Genomic DNA, 23,713 nt, shown 5'->3' on the forward strand with positions numbered 1-23,713 from the left:
TAACTCATGCTCTTGTCCTAGAGCTCCACAGAAAGCAGTTTAAAGGAACTGAGAAGTCCAGTTCATCATCATTGAGACTCATTTGGGTAGACTAATGATGCACTTCCCTTGTTTATGTGCACTAGTGTTTCGGTCGCTTGGCTGGGAATTTCTGGCTGATCCTAAGGATTTCTGAGAGTGCCGCTCGTTCTTTCTGCAGACAACCTGTAAAATCCTTGTTAAGATTAGACATGTCTGCAGCCGGCAGAGGTGTTCAGCGTAAGACATGGAATTTCTTTCAAGCTTTGTCCAATTTATGTGTAGTCAAGCTCTTCATTACCAGCAGATGTGTGTGTGATGGACTAATTCTTTTCGTTGAGAAAGACCAGACTCCTGGCCTGTTCTCAGGGTTCACATATGTACTCACACATGTTGAGAGGTGAACACACACATTGAATGGGGCCACAGCAAAAGGCAGACAGATTTAATTCATTAAAAGAATGTTCAAGGTTCAATACAGGCTAAGCTTTATTGATTTTCACAGAAATTCATTTTGCTTTGACCCTCAAACTAGCAAAAAATAATGTTCACAATAATGCTCTTACAATGCAGGTCTATGGGGAAAATCATTGCAACAATATAAACGTTTAAACTGCACACTGTTTCAAAAGTAGAGCCACAAGAAAGTACAATATCGATTGCTTTGTTTCAGTTACCCAATGTGTGCATGTAAAACTGATAAACCTATTAATCTTATAAGTAAGGAACATAAAGAAACTGTCTGCTGTTTTCCGATCAACGCCATTACATCTGTTGAAGAACAGAATTCATACTGTAAACATAATGATTTGGATTTGTACATTGATGATGATAATTATTTAAAAATGTTTGTAATTTTTGTAATATACAAACAAGGTTCACATTTAACGCTCTATAAAGACTTGCCCACTAGACTGCAATATTAAGTGCATTAATGTAAATGCAATTTTGTGAAATTTGCCTGTTTTTGTCAGAATGATCTAATTTATGAATTCAGTGCACTGAATATCAGTAGGAATTTCACAAGTTTTCAAGCTCTGACTTTCTGAATTGGGCACTTATGTAAAATTATAATGGAAGCAAATAATGTTGATTATAAATTGTAATTATGAGTGTTACTGTTGATGAAACATAGTGATAAAACTTGCCAGAAAATATTACTCATTTCATTTTGACTACATTTCCCATCATTCTCAGGGGGAATGAATAATAAAATACATAGAAAGAATTTCAATTACATATTAAATGTATATCCTTTGCACTTCATCTTTTTTTATTGCTCAAAGATTCTGATTTTGTAAGTGAAAATGTATGTAAATGTTAATGGAAAAAAGTATGAGATTGAGTATGAGTATGAGTAAAATTTATATTTCAGTGCTTTTGCATCCCTCTAAGATATTTTCTGTGTTCACTTACAAATGCATTGAAATTTTTTTTTCTATCATCATGTACATTTAGGGGATCTGTAAATACCAGACAATTTCAAAATGGTAAAGTTTTAGACCAAAATCATTTGATTATGTCATGATTATGATCTCCAAACTCATACGTAGATACTTCCCAAGAGAGGAAGTACCATTACATCATCCATTACATGATACTCCATGATTTATGATTTACTTCTTGCTAGTCAGCTGCAGCTGCTTGTGGGCGGAACATTCTAATTCCATAGAGCATCTGATTGGACAAAAATCTGTGTAGTGCAACATGAGTCATATAAAAGAAATATAGTATATAAATGCAGTTTATATGATCAAGCTTTAGATTTCTTTGTCTTTAATATAAACTACAGCAACTGAATCACTCCTCATTAAGCTGTATTTGTTGTGTATTACCAGGGTAAATCAAAACATCCTTTAGGAAAGACGACTGACCTTTCTCCTGTCCGTAAAGCAGGAGATGTCTTTCCTTTGTTTACACACATTCATTTTTAAAGCGCTTCGCTCCTTGTGCTTTCCATCAATCATAATTAAATGCTCACTGTGGCTGATATTCCCTGAATGTCGCGATAATAAATCAACATGTGAGTGTGTGTTCATGGCGGGATCTTCCGGTGCGCACATATTCCAGAGACAGATGAGTTGTTAATAGAAGTGTGTGTGTGGCTGAACATTACCTGTGTTACACAGCATATCCTGTATCCTTTACACCTCCTGACAGACGCCCTAGCAGGGGTCGTGACCTCTGGGCTTATCTTCAGCTTTGATCTACTCCTTATTCATTCGCAGTGTCTCCCTCCGAGGACACTTCTCTCTCTTTCTCTCTTGCTCTCTCTCAGTTATTCACCAGGCAATGTCAACAACACCCAGGAGCCGTAGGGTAAAGGGTCATGGGTCGGGACCCCTGAGAACCTTCCAGTCTTGCCATGTCAAGGTGATGCAGGAGCGACCGGCAACATTTTATTTTTTTGGTGAACTGCTGACAGCGTTGGTTGACCGTTGTTTGAAATCTGACAACAATTAAAATGCCCTTAAGTCATCTGATTTCCCATGAGTCTCACATCAATACAACTGCTCCCTTATTAGCACACATTTATTCATTTATTCAATTATTCATTCACCTATTGACTCATTTCGGCCCAAATGCCCCAGCTTGTCCACGCATGTGTGCGTGAATAAATATGTGCCCCTTTCATGCATGAATAAGTGTGTTTGTGTGGGTACGTGTGTGTGTGTGTTGTGTCAATAGGTTGGAATATATTAGAATTATTGAGTGTTAACAGCTTATGCTGGGTAATCAATTCTGAGAACAACTGTGCATCAATAAGAGAACATGAATCTTATGATGGAGGACGATTGTTTGGACAGATGACCGCTTTTATAATTTTGGTAAGTACTGAGGTTGCAGTTATTTACCACCATTACTCATGTATGTGGTGGAAACATTGTGGATACACTGAACCTTTCATTTGAACTTTTTTAAAAAGATTAAGAGAGGGTTTCCTTGTACTGCAAATGTAATTAAACTGTCAATCAAAACTAGATAATAACAAATTAGATAAAAAGTAAATAATATACCTATACTAGAGGTATAACAATACAGATATTAGTACCACAAAATTTTGAAAACATGGTTTTTCTTCCCTTACTGTACCAAAAACATACCAAACCGTGACTTCAAAACTGAGGTACATATCGAACTGCCATTTTTGATACTGTACCACCCCTTACACACAGTATGCATGTTTAAATTAGTAATATAATAATAATAAATGTATTTAATTTTGTATTGGACCTCCACAGTACACTTTAAACTATTTAATTTGGTTTTAACTTGGAATTCATCCCATGTCCAATATTTGCCCACATGATGTGCAACAATGTATTTAGTTTTATTTATCACAAATTACGCATACACTGGATTTGTTTAAAAAAAGATGGTCCTCCACATCTCCGGAGACATAATGCAATTTTTCTAGGAAGCTATGATACTAACATACTTGTAGTTTACAATCAAAATTTTAAGATCAAGAACACAAATTAAGGTATTATTGATGAAATCCAAGAGCTTTCTGAAACTGCATAGACAGCAATTCAACTGACACGTTCAATGCCCAGGAAGGTAGTAAAGAATGGACATCATTAAAATAGTCCATGTGACATCAGTAGTTCAACCGTAATTATGAAGCTATAAGAGTACATTTTGTGTGCAAAAAAAACCAAAATAACGACTTTATTCACAAGATTACCACATCTAATGCATGTGATACTGCTGACGCAGGAACTGGTGTTCTGACGTATAACCTGGATGTGCTGCATCTTGTTTACAAGCAGAGCAATGCTCACTCATACGTTGTGGGACTGTCATGAACACGCGTTGAACCTTTCTGTCCCAGTTGCAGTGCCATCTATGCAGGGTCAGAAAGTTCTTGGATTTCATCAAAAATATCTTAATTTGTGTTCCAAAGATGAACGAATGTCTTACGGGTTTGGAATGACTAGAGGGTGAGTAAATAATAAAATATATTTTATTTTTGTGTGAACCATCCCTTTAAAAAGCTCATTAAAAGCCCAGTTTTCAGGCTAAAACCAGTCTTACATGTTACATAAATGAGGTATAGTGCATTTGAGATGTTTACCCCCGTGAAATTTCCAGCTGAAGTCATTCTCTGTACATGTCGTGTGGTTGCTGGCTCTTGTTTACAATGCTCTTTACGTGATATTTTACATTTTCCGAATCCGACAACCAGCTGTATTCTCTCGTCAGGTTTTCAGACACCGTGTAAAGTGGGACACTGCATTGATTCTATTAGAAAGAACCACAGAAAGAAGAGTCAAAAGAGTTAGTGGTTTATGGAGAGTTGGTGGTGTTCCTTGTAGTTAAGGACTGATGAAAGCTTTCATTACATGAGCCAAGCTTTGCTGTTTAATCAGATCCTTTTTACTTGAACTTGTGGTGGTGATCACATCAGATAGCTGTGCACTAAAAGCACATTTTATTTGTGGTAAATCTCATTGTGTACATATACAGAGTGTGTTTTGACTGCAAATACACTCAGTTGTCATAGATGGTACAGTCTGAATCCCATGGCTGTACTTTCTCTTTAAACACTTACTCTTTCACCAGCCTCTCTGTTTGCCTCTCCTACTGACTTCTGTTCCATTCTGTCAGCAGCCTGGATCATGTAATGAGTAAGTACAAGGCTGATAACAGTCCTGTCTGCTTGTTAGAGCCAAATTAGAGAAAAGCTCATTTGCTCAAGCTTCTAATTATCCCGTCGCACCGAACCGCACAGAGGCGAGAGTTGAGTTTGAGAAGGTCTTTTCAAGCAGGGCATGTGCCATGACTCACTCCTGTTGAGTAACATGTGTTCTTGTTTTTTTTTCTTTTTTTCATTTATTTGTTTTTGATGTAAACTATGATGACTTTCATAAAATAAACATTACTGTTGCAACTTTTACAAAATGTGACTATTATGACATTCTTGCCTCATTTAGGAGGATTTAGTCTCTGTAGAATAATGATTTTATCATGTGTTTGAAGGAAGTTTTATGAATGATTTAATTATAACTAATTATACTATACAGATATTTGTGCAGATATTTTGACAAAAAGCATAAAAGTAATCTATATCAGGTGTTTTCAACCAAGAACAATAATGTAAAAAACATAAATAATAATTATATATATATATATATATATTTTTTTTTTAAACATAATAATAATAATATATAATAAATAAATACATGTAAAGAAATGTATAATAATGTTAAATAAGTAAAATTTACTGAATTTGACACTGTTTTTAAAATGTAATAACTGTTTTACTCACATCATCTAAATGGTTAATTTGTTTATAGCTTAATTTATATATTAGGAAGAGGAACATTCACAAGTAGATTATTTGTGGGTCGTTGTTATTAAAAAGTTTAATAAAAAGTACTTCGGTAGTTGAGGACTGCAGCAGAATGATGTCTGAATGGTGTTTTAATAGTGAAATTTGATGGTATTAGATTTGCTAAAATTACATTTCATTATGAAGTTGTGTTGCAAAATCCAAAACTGTGGCTAATAACTGATGAAATCAGTTATTAGGTAGATGAGTCTGATAAAGGACATGCATACCAGACTGTAATGATGAGAGGTTTCTTATGTAAGTATTTTTGACAACATACAAAGGACGTGTTCTGCTCTGGTGCACATATTGAAGAGCTTTGGTAATGATACTGATGATTGGATGCCATGTTAAAATACTGATTGATTACTAACAGAAGATCTATGGCACACACTCACTTCTGATCAATTCACTTATCGAATGTTAGTAAGCACGTCTGCCCATGTATTGATTTCAGCTGCTGTTGCATTTAAAATCAAACTAACACCATGTCAAAGCTGACTCGTTATTCAAACACACACTTTGTCTTTCTCACACATATACTGACAGAAAGTGTTTTTCTAAGTTTACTGCTAAAAATGCTGACTTTTTCAAAAATATGAAAAAAGTTTTATGCTCACCAAAATATGGTACAACAGTAGTGAAATATTATAACAATATTATAACAATTTAATAAATGTTTTCTATTTGAATGTTTTAAAATTAAATGTATTATTGTGATGACAAAGCTGAATAGTAAGCCAATTCTCAAATAACTGCTATGATGGCTTTTGTTCTGCCCGCTTAATTGATAGAAATACTTGTGCTGTCCAATCTATTAAGACTGTCTGTTCCCAAAATAGTGGGTTCAAAATATAAATTTAATGCAGGATCTAGAAAAAATCTGATCTTGATTAAACCTGAAAAAATTAAAATAAATGATCAAAAACTATTTGTAATGTTTGGGCTCATGATCACTCACACCCAAAGCAGTTATTGTAAATGAAATGATAACAGATAATAGTTTTGATGTACTCTGCTTGACTGAAACCGGTCTAAAACCAAATGATTATATTGGTCTAACTGAGTCACCAAACTACTGTTATAAGCATGAGCCCCGTCAGACTGGTCGTGGCGGAGGAGTTGCAACAATATATAGTGATATTCTCAATGTTACCCAGAAAACAGGATACAGGTTTAACTCATTTGAAATACTTCAGTAGAAATAATTTATTGTATCTCTTGCTCTGGCTACTGTGTATAGACCACCAGGTCTTTATACAGAATTCCTAAAAGAATTCGCAGATTTCCTCTCAGACCTATTGGTTACCATTGATAAAGCACAATTTTTTTGAGATTTTTACATTCACGTTGATAATACAAATGATGCATTAGGACTTGTGTTTACTGACCTGATAAAATCTTTTGGAGTCAAGCAAAATGTCACCGGGGCCACTCATTGTTTTAATCATACGCTAGTCTAAATTATATTGCATGGAATTGATCTTACTGATATAGTTACCGTACCTCAAAGTGATGATATTACAAAACCATTAGATCTGGTGGTTATTAAGCCTCTTATTAAGTAACCATAACAAGATCCTAGTGAACTGGCAAATTACACACCCATTTCAAATCTTCCATTTATGTCTAAAATTTTAGAAAAAATTGTGTCTGCTCAATGGTGCTCCATCCTGCAAAAAAAATAAATATCTGTATGAAGAATTTCAGTAGCACAGAAACTGCACTTGTTAAAATTACGTCCTTGCATCAGACCAAGGCTGCATCTTATTGCTAATTTTACTTGATATTAGTGCCGCATTCGACACCATATATTATGACATACTCATAGATCGATTACAAAACTATACAGGTATTCAAGAGCAGGCTCTAATATGGTATAGATCCTACCTGTCCGATCGCTACAACTTTGTTTATTTAAATGGGGAGTCATCTCATTTATCACCAGTAAAATATGGAGTACCACAAGGATCTGTCCTAGGTCCTCTTCTGTTTTCAATATACATGTTGCCCCTTGGTAATGTTATTAGAAAATACAGGATTAGTTTCCACTGTTATGCTGATGATACTCAACTCTATATCTTAACGAGACCAGATGAAACTTCTAAATTAAGCTAACAGAGTGTGTTAAAAATGTAAAAGATTGGATGACCAATAATTTTCTCCTATTAAATTCATATAAGACAGAGATATTATTTATTGGACCGAAAAAAACAGTACACAGAATCTCGTAGATTACAATTTGCATCTAGACGGCTTTACTGTTACATCTTCTACAGTCAAAAAATCTGGGTGTTATATTAGACAGCAATTTGTTTTTTTGAAAATCATATTTCCCATGTTACAAAAACAGCATTTTTCCATCTTCGAAACATTGCCAAGGTACAAAACATGTTACCTGTTTCTGATGCAGAAAGGCTAGTTCATGCATTCATGACCTCTAGACTGGACTATTGTAATGTACTTCTAGGTGGTTGTCCTGCATCTTCAATAAACAAGCTATAGGTAGTCCAAAATGCAGTGGCTAGAGTCCTTACTAGGTCAAGAAAATATGATCATATTACCCCAATCTTACAGTCTCTGCACTGGCTACCTATTAAGTTCCGTATCAGGTACAAAATATTATTACTTATACTTACCTATTAGGCCCTTGATGGTTTAGCTCCTGCATACCTAACCAGTTTTCTACCATGCTACAATCTACCAAGCTCCCTAAGGTCACAAAACTCTGGATTTTTGGTAGTACCTAGGATAGCAAAGTCCACTGAAGGAGGTAGAGCTTTTTCACATTTGGCTCTCAAACTCTGGAATAGCCTTCCTGATAATGTACAGGGTTCAGATACACTCTCTCTGTTTAAATCTAGAATAAAGACACATTTCTTTGGTCAAGCATTCAAATAATGCATCTCAGAATCTTGGACTGCAGTTATATTTGAACAAATGTGCATTATTATTTAGTTTTTTACTTGGGTTAAACAAATTAATTTTACTTGGTTGGAACAGCAATTACGCTAATTATGTCTCTATTTGTTTCTCTGTTTTGCCACGGGATGTTAATAATATGTACATAAGTCACCACTGATAAGCTACCAGTAAATATTATAGAAACATACATTTTCTGTAAAGTTGCTTTGCAATGATTTCTATCATAAAAAGCACATTACAAATAAATATTAATTGAATTGTATTGTATTTATTTATTTTTGTGCCATTAAAACATCCTGCAAGTGTTACACCTAATAACAACCTTCTCAGTACAAAAAAACAAACAAACCTTTTAAAAACTTTTTGTTTCCAGGTTTAAATTTAATTTTGAGTACCAGATTTTCAGTGCCATATCGGATGTTTGGACTCTACTGTATAAATCTCCAACAATTTCCATAATGCATGGCCACATCTCAACACGGTCACTTCCCTAACCATGACCTTCACTGCAGTGACATGAAAGCCATTTGCTGACCATTCCGATCTTGAACTCTCTCTGAAATGCACACAAACTTGTGTTTGGGTCTCCCACACAGAGCGAAGCTCTGAGGGAATGTAGTGATGCAGTACAATACCATGATTCAATTCAGAACACATGAGCTTTTAGCATTCACATGCACTCACAATCTGCATTGTTAATACGGTCTCATATACCGCTGTAACCTACAGTTGCCTCTGTATCTGATGAATGTGAGAGTTTGCTGCATCAAATGAAGATTCTCACACAAACAAACAAACAAACCATAACCGCTACTTGTCTAAATTACCGTTTCCAATTGGAGTTCCTCGTCTGTTTTCTTTCTTCCAGCCAGTAACCTGTGACTTATCACATCCTCCAAAAGGAAGAAGTCCCCACAGGCACAGGAAATGGCCTAGCAGGTCAGAGGAGGTCAGGCAGGGTCAGGCAGTGCTGATAGAAGGCTGATGGCAGGTTATTAGACGCTCTAATGATGACTAAATCTGGCTTGTCTCCATGGCGCCTTGCTCTGGGTAGATGGGGTTAACTTATCTTGTGTATTTAGCATGGTAGAGTTACTAACTTTACACAACCATAAACAGATGCATTGTTGCTGCACTTAGTTCAGCATCATCAGTTAGATTTCAAATATGAAGCATGATCTGAAATTATATAAATCATTTAAAATAATTTGTATAAATTTTTCATTATTCTGGAAAACTGTTTTCACCACTGAATAAAAAAGGTAACTGCGATTATTTTTTTGTTAGCTCAAAATTAAGTTTCATTTTTTTTCTCGCAATTGCATAATGCAAACTCATAATTCAGACTTTTTTAATCAGAATTGCAAGTTATTAAGTCAGAGTAGTGGGATATAAACTTGCAACGGTGAGAAATAAAATCTTTTTTTTAATTCTATTTTTCTATTTTTCTATCTATCTATGTATCTATCTATCTATCTATCTATCTATCTATCTATCTATCTATCTATCTATCTATCTATCTATCTATCTATCTATCTATCTATCTATCTATCTATCTATCTATCTATCTATCTATCTAATGATTAAGTTCTGTAACATGAATAAGTGCCCCTCAGTTGCTTGTCTATTGCATTTTTGTAACATATTTATATAATATAGACATAATGAAAACACAATGTGGATTTACACATCATAAATATAAAGTGGATTTGTATAGGAATAGTTTACCTAGATATTACAGTTTTTTATATTTTTACTTTAAAAGGATTTACAGTTTTTCTCGATTGGTTTGGCTCATTTCTTGAAACCGAGATGACATTCTCAAAACCATAAGGTTCTTTGGCCAAACAGTCTTACAGTTCTGCTCAACATTATAGCTCACTAGCAAAATCAAATATCTTTCCCCAAACTCTTCTTCCATGCTTCAAAAGCAGATTCCTTTCCCATATAAAAGGTCAGTACACTCAAAATAGCACAGATCCTTCTCAATTGCCTTGGCACATGTGCATTCATTTAGTGCTTTTGTCAAAATAACCTGGATGGTTTAGCACAACACCATGGATCCCCTGCAAAAGCTCATATCTCTCCCAAATCAGTTTATCCATGTGTCAAAACTAAATATCCTTCTCATATAAATAGTCAATGCCCCCAAAATGCATTATACCTTTGGCATTGTTTAAGCACTGCAAGTCAAAATGCTTAGACGTTTTGTCACTGAGGCACAGGTCTAGCAACAGAATACCACTATGAATAAAACTAAAAGATTTTACAGTAAAATCAGCCTCCAATAAACCACTCATACTCAAGGAAACTGTAAACATTTTTATTCGTACAAAGAAATGTTAACATTAGAGAACATACTGTGAAAAGAAAACATATACAGGATTCTGTAAATGTGAACAGTTATAAACTCAAACAAAAAAAACTCTAGCCTACCATACTGTAAATAAAGTTTCAGAACTATAGTACAGAAATATTTTCAGTGGTCGCCATTGTCACCCTCTCTTTCCTGGCCACCATCCTCATCCTCCTGGCCATCGACGCGCTGCTCTGTGTTAGTCCATAAATTCTCATCCACATCGCAACGGATATTTTCTCTTGCGATGCAGCGAGGGAAGAAACGGCGTGAATGTCTCAACCATCCCCTACATTGATCCCCTGTGATGTCCTCACATGCAGCATCCATTGCATGCAGCAGGGCCCTCTGATCTTGAGCCTGATGCTCATACACCCTCCACCTCAAAGCTGAAAAAAACTCCTCAATTGGATTTAGGAAAGGAGAGTAAGGTGGAAGAAACTCCATTAGCATCCGGGGATGGGTGGTGAACCAGGTTCTGATGCGTGGGCCACGGTGGAAGTTCACATTATCCCACACAATGACATAATGTGGTAGCTGAGGTCCTTCTTCACCTCTCTCATTTTCCGGGATCAGATCAGTATAAAGGTGGTCCAAAAAATTGAGGAGATTTTGTGTATTGTAGGGCTCTAAACTGGGAATGTGTGTGGCCACACCTCTTTCTGATATAGCGGCACACATTGTTCACACTGCAAATGAAACTGGCCCCGGGCCAAGCTCTGTCTATATACTTTTGGCAGCAGTCATAATCATAGACAACACCTGTCAGGTAACTAAACAAACTGTTTGATTGGTCATCTGAGATGTGGGAAACTGCTCCTTCGTTAGTTCTAATTTTACCTGATGGATTGTCAAGTACTGTCATAAATTTATCAAATGTTCCAAGAAATTCTTTCATGGTATTATATCTTTGACTAATTTTGACAGTTGAACAGACAATTGTGCATATGATGACTTACACAATGAAACCATGCTGATATGTTTTGGAGAGAGTAACCATTTCACTGAAAAATCAACTAATCAGTTTAGATCAGCAAGATCTATTTATTTGGAAAATGTGCTAAATGTGGGCTCATTGTGCTAACTGTAGCTACTTGTACATAATCATTTGAAAAAAAGCACAGAGTCACTTGAGACATGTACTAAAGCATTTGCAATTTGATAAAACCAATGAAAAATGACATTCTGTTGTGAACAATTGCAAGGTGGTTTGGAGATTTGTCCATGTTATTTTGAGAATGTCATCTCGGTTTCAAGAAATGAGCCAAACTAATCGAGAAAAACTGTAAAATATATTGCATATGCCATATGGACCACTATTATGATACTTTTATGGTGTTTTTGGTCTTTTTCTAAAGCCATCATTCAGTTCCATTATAATAAAAAGAGAGGTCAGAAAAAAAATACACATTTTGTGTTCAATAGAAGAAAGTCATGCAGTACAGTTTTGGAAGATGAGTGTGAATAAATGATGAAAAAATGTCCATGTTTGCCTAAATTATTCCTTAAAAGGCTCAAAGATGACTTGTAAACCAGGTGAACAGAAGGAAGGAATTAGACGACAGCCCCCCTGACCAAAGGTCCCAGTTTTCCTGCAGTGAGATCCATACTCCCTAAACTAACGCCGTCTTGAAATGAGTTACATCAACAGCTGAAGCAATTGCAGAACTGTCCATTCATAGTGCACCACACCGATCTGTTGTAAAGCAGAACGTTACTTAGAAAATGACTCTCAGCCCTACCACAGATACTGTCTGCCAGCTTACACCTGCAAATAATTTTACTCCAACTTGTTTATTTAACTCTTTTGAGTGCTACCAGTGTTTCCTCTGCACTTGAGTTGCACCGAACACAATTCTCCCCAGGGGGGGCTCGCTGCAATTAATGTGAACCACAAACAAAAAGCCAACAAATTAGACCAGGACACACACACTTTTAAAATTTTAGAAGAAAAAAAGGTGCATTTGCTTTAGTATAATAGAAGAACAATTTAGTGAAGAGGAAATGTGCACTTAGTCATTGTTTGATGTTGAGCATTTCCTCCACTGACAATCTGGACTTTGTTCGAATATACCAATTCTTCACAAATAGACTTCAAGAAATCAAGTCAATTATTCTGCAACTGGAAAAACAATTGTGTATTTAGGGATCTATTCATTCTCCTGGATAAGTTTTCCCTCTGGAGTTGATTAATTCCCTGCTAGAATGGATGCACACAGACCTTCATTTTACCTCAGTGTTTCAATGCACCCAGAGCTAAAATGATTAAACTCTCTAATTTCAGATAAAAGACCTCATTAGTTTGGGCAAAAGCATGCACACAGACTCACAATTATTAGCACTCCTCCCCGGTCTAACATAAGCTGTATTTAGTTGATAGAGTGCAGTAGGGTCGTCCTATTGAACAAATGAGACAAATAAGAAACTCCTTTGGTAATGAGCTTTTCACAGCGCATCATGTAATGTGATTTACATACTCTACAATTGCAGATAGAAAGACTGCAAGGAAATTCAGGGTTCCTACTGGGTTTAGTAAAGAATTGAATTTGATTTAAGTATTTTCCAGGTCTGAAAAAGTATGGGAAAATATTTGTGTTTCCAGTCTTTTGCCTCGATTTCTTTTTTTCATAATAATAATAATGGTAGCTGTTTACTGATTCTTTAGTGATCGCCAAATATGACTGAAGGAATTCAAGGTGTACTTTTTCATTATACAAAATGCAGGTTATAAGCATTTTGGGTTTCTTCACGCTATATTCTTAGCACTGTATACAAAACCTCAAGTACCTTTGCAAAAACTAAAAACATACAGACTTTCATGTTGCACAAGAAACCATTGAATTAAGCATATAGGACAATGCACACTGAGCCACCTATTGTGTAATTTCATGCCATGGTTTCTGTGCCATGGAGGATGTATTTAATTGGACACTAGGCCTTGATATTACAGGTACTACCATAAGAAAAGCACAATTTTGAGCAGGTAGAACTCTGTTAATTCACGTGCATCCATACTATATTGTCTTATTCATCTGGTGTGCATGTAAAAGTCTGTATTTTTAATGTATTCTTTTTATTTTATTTTAGGGACTCTGTATGTTGTCACTTTGAGAAAATCAATGAAAAAACCCTGAGAAAATAAACATTTACAGATAAATGTGCTGTATACCAAATATAAAGCTGAAAATAATGCTCTATGAAGCATTTATGTTAAATATGGTTTGAAAATCTACTGTGAGGTTTGGAAATTTGACTCTGGAAAAGTATGGAATTTTGAAATGGAGAATATGTAGGAACCCTGGAAATGAAATGACATACAACATGATCTGATGTGTGTAAGTGCGTACATAGAGCCCATTCAGGCGCACTCATGATTAATTCTAGTTTGACTCATCTGCACAAATCGGTTCTTTTGAACAGTTTCCTTTATATGTTATATGTTTTAAAATGTTTTAGTTAAGCCAGGTACTGGCACATATTCAATTTTCTATTAATGTTAGGGTGTTTTTGATTTGATTTTGATGATTCTACTCATTAACAAGTAAAGTGTAAATGTGTGTGTGTACGTATATATGATTGACAACACTTATCAAAAGATGAATTTGTATCAAAATAAAAGTTTTTTTTTTACATAATACTTGTGTGTGTATATATACATACACACACATGCATGTATGTTAAGGAAAATATGTTATGCTTATATATTAAATATATTTATATATGATATGAATTATATGAACAGATATATACATGTAAATACATGTAAATATTTTCAAAATATATACTGTATGTGTGTATATTTGTATGTACATGATAAATATACACAGTACAAACACATATCTAAACAACTTTTATTTTGGATGTGATTAATCATGATTAATTTTTTGACAGCACTAATGTGTGTGTGTATATGCATATATATATATATATACACACAGTACAGACCAAAAGTTTGGACACACCTCATTCAAAGAGTTTTCTTTATTTTCATGACTATGAAAAATTGTAGATTCACACTGAAGGCATCAAAACTATGAATTAACACATGTGGAATTAATATATGGAATTATATACATAACAAAAAAGTGTGAAACAACTGAAAATATGTCATATTCTAGGTTCTTCAAAGTAGCCACCTTTTGCTTTGATTACTGCTTTGCACACTCTTGGCATTCTCTTGATGAGCTTCAAGAGGTAGTCACCTGAAATGGTCTTCCAACAGTCTTGAAGGAGTTCCCCGAGAGATGCTTAGCACTTGTTGGCCCTTCTGCCTTCTGTCTGAGGTCCAGCTCACCCCTAAACCATCTCGATTGGGTTCAGGTCCGGTGACTGTGGAGGCCAGGTCATCTGGCGCAGCACCCCATCACTCTCCTTCTTGGTCAAATAGCCCTTGATGCCTTCAGTGTGACTCTACAATTTTCATAGTCATGAAAATAAAGAAAACTCTTTGAATGAGAAGGTGTGTCCAAACTTTTGGTCTGTACTGTATGTATATATATATATATATATATATATATATATATATATATATATATATATATATATATATATATATATACACTAAAACCTATAATTTAAATATTTAAATATTAAATATTTAACATTATAAAATTGACTTTTTTCCCTTTCTAATATGAAGCAACATACTGTATATTAAAACCATATATTCAAAATGTTTTTTTTTTAAACTTTTCTCTTTTTTAGCTGATATTAATAAAATCCATGCTTTTATTAAAAACAGTATTTTGTATATTATTATTTTTTTTACCTGTTCTGCTAGTTTGCTATTAAAGTAGGTTACTTTCCACTTGCTTTTATTGTATAATTCATAGATTCTCGTTGTGAAAAAGGTTGTGATTATTTAACTCATGGTTCTTGATTGTGGGCATGTCCGAAAAAGATGGTTCCCATTTGTAATTCTTTTTGAGTTGAAAATGTCTGAAAATAATTGTTTTCTGTTCCGGGAGTCAGCAAGAATTGCAAAAAATCAATTGTCTCAAAAGAACCATTTGATGGCGAATCAGACATATTAAAGCTTTCAGAATTATCACATCACAATGGATGATGGGAAATACTTTCTATGTCCCTGACCACTTCACACAGTGTAACATAAGCATCAGAATGAATATGTTACTGCTTCCCAAGCACACGCACTTACACAGAATGAGCCCCCTCTTTTGGAATTTTGATTAGTAGAATTCCTTCGAGATGTGGGATTGAGGACAGGAATGGGATCAAGGAGACAAGAGATGAGCGACTACGATCCTATTTTCCCCCGAATCCTGCCTCTCAGAAAAGCCCCCGAATACACAGAGGAAATGAGGCGGAGCGCCACCTCTCACCTCCAGGGTTTTGATGTGGCAAGCTGTTTGGATACTATGGCCATTTATTTATTTTATAACTGATCCTGGTTCAGCTCCAGCTGGAGGGAATAAAGCAGATGGAATGTTTTAGAGTGTAAACAGACTTGAGCGCTCTGACACAAAGACTTACACCGGAGGGAAAGGTCTACCTCGACATGTCCTGAATGCTAGAATGGGTTGATCTATGGAGAAAGGGGTCAGTGTGGGAAGTAACCTTGCCCAAATAATGGGAGGTGAACTTCATCAGGCTGTTTGGTGGCAGTTTATCAAAAGATTTGAGCATATAGCATCAAGAAGTTGTGAATTTGGTGTATGTTTAATGTTTGTAATGCATGTTAAAGAAGTGGCTGTGCTGTGTTTGTACAGCAGGAGCTCATACCTGGAGGGGAGCCGTTTTCACATCACTCACAGTCCTCTGTGCTGTTTATTTATCTAGACGGTGTGTTCTAAACACTGAGAATTTATGAGCCCTTTTAACTGCAGGCTTGTGTATCTGTTTAGTTTGGAGTTGTTAGGCTTGTCCAGACTAAAACGTCCAGACTCAAATTACATTTTTTTTATTGCATCTGAATCACATTTCATGTTTTTCTTCCATTCTTCTGTAGAAAAACAAAAAAAACAAAACGTTTTAATCATCCCAATTTAGTGTGTCAATGTTTTGACTTACTAAATTGAAGAAAAAAAGTAAGAGTTTTAATCAAATATTTATTTTTTCAAATATTTAATTAGATCAGTTTGAGAAAAAAAAGTATAAAAGTTTTTGTCCCAATTAAAACTTATATAATTTTAAATAGGTTTCTTTTTTTTTATTTTGTAGTACAAGCAGTGGGAAAACACAGAATATAGGTTCCCTAGGTGGTTTAATTTATATCTTATATAGTCAAAGTGACTTTTACTTTTTACTACCAAATACTTTTTTATTTTGTTAAATATAAATAAATACATAAAATAATAATAATAACAATAAAATACATGTACCACATTGCAAGTTTTACAAGTTGCAAGTTTTACTAATTACATTACAAGTTTGAGAAGTATACAAATAGAAGTCCCATTCACCTGATAGTTAACTATGGCAAAAACAGCTGCTCAAGCAACCAGTAATGGACATTCATTCACTAAACATTGCTGCTGTTATCACAGTATTTGCAAGTGACTCTTTCTGCATGTTACATTGTTACACCAGTACGTGTGCATATATTTGTGAATAATTAATAATTTGTAAGTAAATCATTGACTTTTTCATGTTCAATTAAACAAAACAAGTTACCATCTTTATGAATGAGTCATTGAATCATTCATGTGTCTGATTCATTTAAAAACGCTTGCTTTGAGATATTCATTCTGCAGTGGTTTAATTTAAAGCAATTGGTGGAGAAAAATGAACAAAGTAACTGATAATATTATGTCAAAAATAAATTATGTAACATTTGCTTCTTGTTTATCGATCTGTTATATAGAAGCAATATCATACTAGCAATCATAATATTGATCTAAATACAATTTGATTGACTACTCTGTCCTAAAAAATGAATCTGAGTTTATAACTAATGAGATCTACACATTCAAAATGATTGTGAAGGCAGTAAGTGATTTAACAATCAAATTGGATTTATGTGCAGTCTGAACAAAGCTTTAGACCTAAAGTTATAATAAGAGACTTGTACCAGCATTGAACTTGTGCTGAAATAATCAGAACGCTTTCCGTTCAATACCCACATGTCCAACACATATGATTCTTAGAAAAGAATTGCACTACTGAACAAAAATGCACATGCGTTCGTAAGAGACAAAAGGGTCACTGACAATTTTCCATTTCCTCAGACTCATTAAAATCAGTAAAGTGGCCAGACTCCCATGAGGTGTGAGAGCAGGAAAACCAGCATCCTCTATCTCCATGTACAGAATGTGTGCGTGGGTGTGTTTAGGTTTATTATATAATTTTACGGCTACTTGTTTTTTCCTTTTTACATCATCAGTAGAAGTGAGTTAACCAAAGTCGCACAGGACATGAAAATCAGGTGATAAAGTGTGGCTGTGTGCATATTTGTGTGTGTGTGTGAGAGAGGATGTTAGTTTAAAGCTGATATTCCCACTGAGATTCCTTTACCTTAATAACAATGAGAGGAGTTTCTGGTCACTTCCTTTGAGCTTTTATTGGGCATGAAAGCATACACACATACACACGCACATAGTGCGACAGGAACAAACTAGAACAGAGAGCCACGCGCTGAAAGACAACATCCATGTCGCCACAGAAAAATTAGCGGATACTCTCTTATAGCTAATTATGGCCACATGCCATTACACACACACAATCACACACACTCATGAATGTGGCAATTTTTCTAAAAGTTGCAATCCAATTACGCAGCACAAAATTCATACAATATATATCAATATCTATTTATGCAATATCTTAAAATAATTTATGCACTTTTCAAAGGTTTCATGTTTTCAAAGGAGTCTTTTGTGCTCTCCAAGTCTAATTTTATCCAAAATACAGTAAAAGCTGTAATACTGTGAAATAGTATTACAATTTAAAATAATAATTTTGAATTTTAATGTATGTGTGCTGCCAAACTAAACTGCAGCAACCATTAGTCCAGTCTACAGTATAACATGCTCCTTCAAAAATTATTATACAGTCGAACCAACATTTATTCAGACACCTTCAACAATGTTTGTTTGATATAGAAAATGGTAGTAAAATATTATAAGAATTTAAAGTTAAACTGTGTCAAATTCATCTTGATAATGTCAGATAACTTTTGATTGAAAGGTATGTAATGAATTAGATTGAATATCTGTCAGGTGTTAAATTTAAGTACACAATTAGATAATACCAATTTAGGTCAACCAACAACCAAGCAATGCTTAATTTTGTTCAGTCTGTGGTGTAAAAAGGTCACATTAGCAATTAAAGAAAAAACACTTAAGAAAAACATGGTCAGGTCAAAGTGTCTGAATAATTTTGGGTCCCAAATTATCAGTTTTACTGATAGTCCACTGTATGAAGAAGTTTTATGTATAATATGTAACAGTTTAATTTATTTTGCTATCCTCGCTTACATAAATGAACTATGGTGTCCTGCACCCACTAGTCAAAAAAAACAAAACCCACATATTCAAATTTTATATCTGGTGTCTGAATAATTTTTGGTTTGACTGGTCATGCTTATTTATGCTTAAGACTTATATATCGAAAACATTTGTGCTGCTTAATATATTTTTTATTATAATTTATTAAGGATTCTTTAATGAATAGAAAGTTTCACAGTCTTTTCTGTAACAACATGTCTTTAAAAAAATAAGTTAAATAATATCTACTTAATTCCATGTGACTGTGACTTTATTTCTTGTGATTGTTACATAATTCACTGTTTATGTTAATTGTCTTATTGGTAACACTTTTTTAAGGTGTCCTTGTTTCACATGTTACATGTACTTACTATTATAATACAAATAAATTATGCATAATTACATGCAAGTAAGCCAAACCCTAATCCTAACCTTACCCATACAGTAAGTACATAGTTCATTAATATTACTCAGTACATAAATGTATAATTACACTGTAACAGGGACACCTTAAAATAAAGTGTAACTGTCTTATTTCATTTAAACATTTTTCTCTTTTCATTATGTTTTGATTTTACTTTATCTCCTCGCTTCTGAATCCATCACTACCATTCAAAAGTTTCAAACATGTACCTCCAGAAGTTTCCTTCTTGGAATCTAAACAAACATTGTCAAGCACTTTTAGCCAGTGTTATGTAACTTACAATGATTAAAAGTCAGGAATAAAATGAAATGATCAGGACTGACTCCAGCATTTCCTGGGTTGGAGGACTGACAGTCTATAAACTTGCGCCAGATCCCTGTCAAAATGTTTGGACATTAGTAGATTAAAAAAGCCTCACTCACTTTTCCACTGTGAGTCTGTGTGAATGTTACCTGTAACTGTATGGAAAACCCCTTTAAGACTGAGGCTTTTGTCTCTGTGTGTGCTTTTTTCCATCTCGGCCTGCTCTTGCAATCATACATACATGTTCAGGCGGAACTAAAGGTCTGGCTCCACTAGACACATGAGTAGAGTACACCGTCATCCGTCTAGAATTATATTAGCACACATGTGGGGGAAAATGCCATCTGTACGAACACTGTTCAATTTAAGAGATGAATTGATATTATAGTCCCAAGGGAAACACTTCTTACATATGAGTGTATGTGTGTGCAGGAATGCTGTCTAACATCATTAGCCCTAAACACGTGACCTCTGATTCATCACTTTGTCGTAGCTTTAAAGGTAGATGCTCAAGGCATTGTCTACCTTGTATTGCTCAGAGGTACCCTTAGACATCCAAAAATTTGAAGAAATAGAAGTATAAACACATCACCATCATATTGCACATATGGAATGAGTGCAACTGAAATGGTTTTAAATGTAACATTAAAGCTAGTCAAACAGGAAAGATTTGTACATGTTCATGTTGGTTTCGTCTTGTTGAAGTGTGCACCAGTTTTTCCAGCATAAAACACACACACACACACACACACACACACACACACACACACACACACACACACACACACACACACACACACACACATACACACGCTATTTTACATTTTCAAAAAAGACCATAAAATGTTTCCACAAGGTCACATTTAACTGGTATTATTATACTGTACTTGTGGTGACATTTGGTCCCAAAAACATAGGGAATACCAAGCCCATACCGTGTCCTGTGGGTGTGTCTGTATGTGTTTGCTTGCTGTGTTACATGAAAGGTCAGGTTTTCATTCATCACACCAGTGTGTGTGTGTGTGTTTGTATGATGGTGATGTTGTTTACACAGATAACCTCACATCTATTTATCAGTGTCTGTTAGAGCAGACTGGAGATGTTCAGCTGATTGTCTTCACGGTTCAAAGAGTCTTGTCTATGCTTGCACTCTTGCCTAAATCAACACGTTCTCACAGCACTTATGGGTCTGAACCTCTTAGGCCTGTGTCACAAATCCTGCCACTTCAATATGACTACAACAGCAACATATTTAACATAAAAAATGTTGTATCTAACATAAAAAATGTTGTAAAGTCATTTGAGTCAACAATATGTTAATATATGTAAGGTCTGCAGCTCTGTGCAGAAAAGAAAGTAAATTCTGGGTTACTTCCCTTAATTGCCAGCCATAAAATGGTTATTGGGAGTAAAGCCATTGAGAATTACTACATATTTGATCATCATGAAATATAATTTGCATTAGGACATGGAGCACAATTATATTTAATGCTAATTAATCTACAGAACTGAATCCCAAAGTGTAGCTATAAATGGCCTAAATATTCTGAATTCAGTTCAATTTACTCAATATAAAGTGCTTGTGTGTCTGTTTACATGCATAATTACTGATTTATTTGCTTTGACATATCCAAAAAGAAAGCTGTCAGATTCAGCTGTTTATATGCTTATTTATTTTCCTTTTGACAAGAATATTTTAGGTCTACAGACCTAAGGGTAGTGCCATATGTAATTTTTGATTAACGGGGACAAAAATAAGACTGTGAGGGATAGAAGTATAGTACGTGCAATGGATGTAACATGTAAGCATATGTGTTTTTTTTATTTTTTTTTTAAATTCTTTTATTATGGGTTAGTAGATCAGCCTATATTGCTGAATAAACATTTTAAGATGCACTTTAAGTTCTTTTTTTTTTACTTGTAGTATTGTAATCTGTTGATATGGGTGTCAAAATGAATGTGTGCTGCTCACAGATGCAGGATGCATGAAACAAGCCTTAGTCATTTAGTTTTCCGAGAACACGCTCTGAGGTGCACAAAGTGGCAGTCACAAAGACACACACACAAACAGCTGTCTGCCTCGCACCCCCGGTGATACATAATCTGGGGTGGCTTTGAGGAACAGCGACATTTTCACGGATGTTAAAATGACATTCCAGTAATTTCCATGGGTCGTAAAGACCTCCAGCTAGCAGCATGAGACATGAACCACCATATGATCTAAGGCACAGATGTGAGGAGATTACACACACACACACACACACACACACACACACACACACATGCACACACACAGAGCAGTCTGTAAGAATGGAAGGGGGCAGATGAAAGAGAGAGAAAAAGAGAGTGAGAGGGTTGTGACAGCAACACATGCCTGTATTTTCAGAAAAGAGGGAGGGAAACAGCTGAGAGGTTTTTTCTAAGATGCAAGTGTTTTTTGGCACAGCTTGTCCACTTAGTTTTGCTCTCTCCCTCCCTCTCTCTCTCTCTCCCTCTCTATCTCCCCCTCTCTTCCTTTCTTTCTGTCTTTCCTTTCCGCCAACAGTCTTGTTAAATGTGATGATGAAAACATTTCCACATGTGCTACCGGTTTGACCTGCTCTCTCCCATGCGAAAAAAAAAGCATTGTTTCCTTGTTTCCATGACACATTCTGATAATAAACACGGTGGAATCTCAAAAGACATTTTCTGTTTGATGTAACGAATTCTAACGGATTTAGCTATTGCTGGAGTATTAACGGCACAGAGTGAAAATGATCTAATTTATTCATTAAAATCATTTGGATCAGGGCAGATGCACTGACAAAGCCAGGAAACAGTATCAGGAAATCTTAAAATCTGTCAACACAGTCTAAAACTGGTCTCAAAGTGTGTTTAGAAAAGTTCATTGTGTGAAAAGACAGAGTGTCTGTAAAGGCAAGGCAATTAATCATTTTGATCTGGTGGATTTGGAAAGATTATCTTTAAGGAAGCTCAGGAACAGACACAAACATGTAAACTTAAATGGTCATACCATGACTTCTTGTGTGTGACCGTGTGTTTGTATGCAATGATTTCTGAAGGATCATATGACTCTGAAAACTGGAGTAATGACTTCTGAAAAGTTTTGCCATCACAGGAATAAATGACATTTTTAAATATATTAACATGTATTAAAACAGTTATTCTTAATTATAATGATGTTTCACAATAAAATAAATAAAAATAATTCAGTCAAACGAATGCAGACTTGGTAAGCATAAGAATTCTTTCAAACTAATTTTAAAAGTTTTACCAATTTGAAACGCTTTAAACCCAAGTTCACCCTCTCACACACACACAGTTACATATCCTGATGTTGTTGCACAAATGTAAAATAATTTCAGACAGTAGCAATATGTCTTTATGACTCTGGAGTGCATTCTTATTGTATGATGTCCACTGAACCTAATCGGATTTCAAAGCAATTAAGTAATTTCTCTCTCTGTCATTACAGCTGAGAATGTACTGAACCAATCAGCAAAGAGAACTCTGCCCCTAGATTGACCCTCAAGACAATGGTCCTCTTTCTGTCATCCGGTTCATCTTTCCTGTCTTTTTTCCCATGCACCCAATTGCCTTCTCTTTCTCTCTTTCACTCTCATACTAGAAAGAATAAAAAAAGACTCACCACAGGTTATCTTTCACCAATACTCAGCTAGCTAGGTATGATTTCTGAGGTCTGCATCAGACTCAGGATGTGAAAGCAGCACCCTTGTATTTAGTCAGAAGACTGTCTGAATTGTTCCTCAGCACACAGACTATTGCACCATTGACTAAGACAACAGGCTTTATCTCTTTCTCCTTTTGCTCCATTACTCAATGCTGATCAATACATGGAATCCTTTTGAAGACTGAGGCACAGGTTTGTTTGTGTGTGATTATGTGCA

The 23,713-nt window shown here is 35.1% G+C and overlaps 1 long non-coding RNA gene across 1 annotated transcript; it reads right to left on the reverse strand.

Annotated features, from left to right (window-relative positions):
- LOC132107267 (uncharacterized) lies at positions 1–23,571 on the reverse strand. Its single transcript, XR_009424260.1, has 4 exons — positions 23,455–23,571; positions 4,097–4,263; positions 2,135–2,467; positions 1–204 (listed from the first exon to the last, which is right to left on the reverse strand). It is a non-coding gene; the product is annotated as an uncharacterized LOC132107267 (long non-coding RNA).
- Positions 23,572–23,713: the final 142 nt, after the last annotated feature.

Source organism: Carassius carassius, chromosome 27 (assembly GCF_963082965.1).
Source record: "Carassius carassius chromosome 27, fCarCar2.1, whole genome shotgun sequence".
Classification (NCBI taxonomy): Eukaryota; Metazoa; Chordata; class Actinopteri; order Cypriniformes; family Cyprinidae; genus Carassius; species Carassius carassius.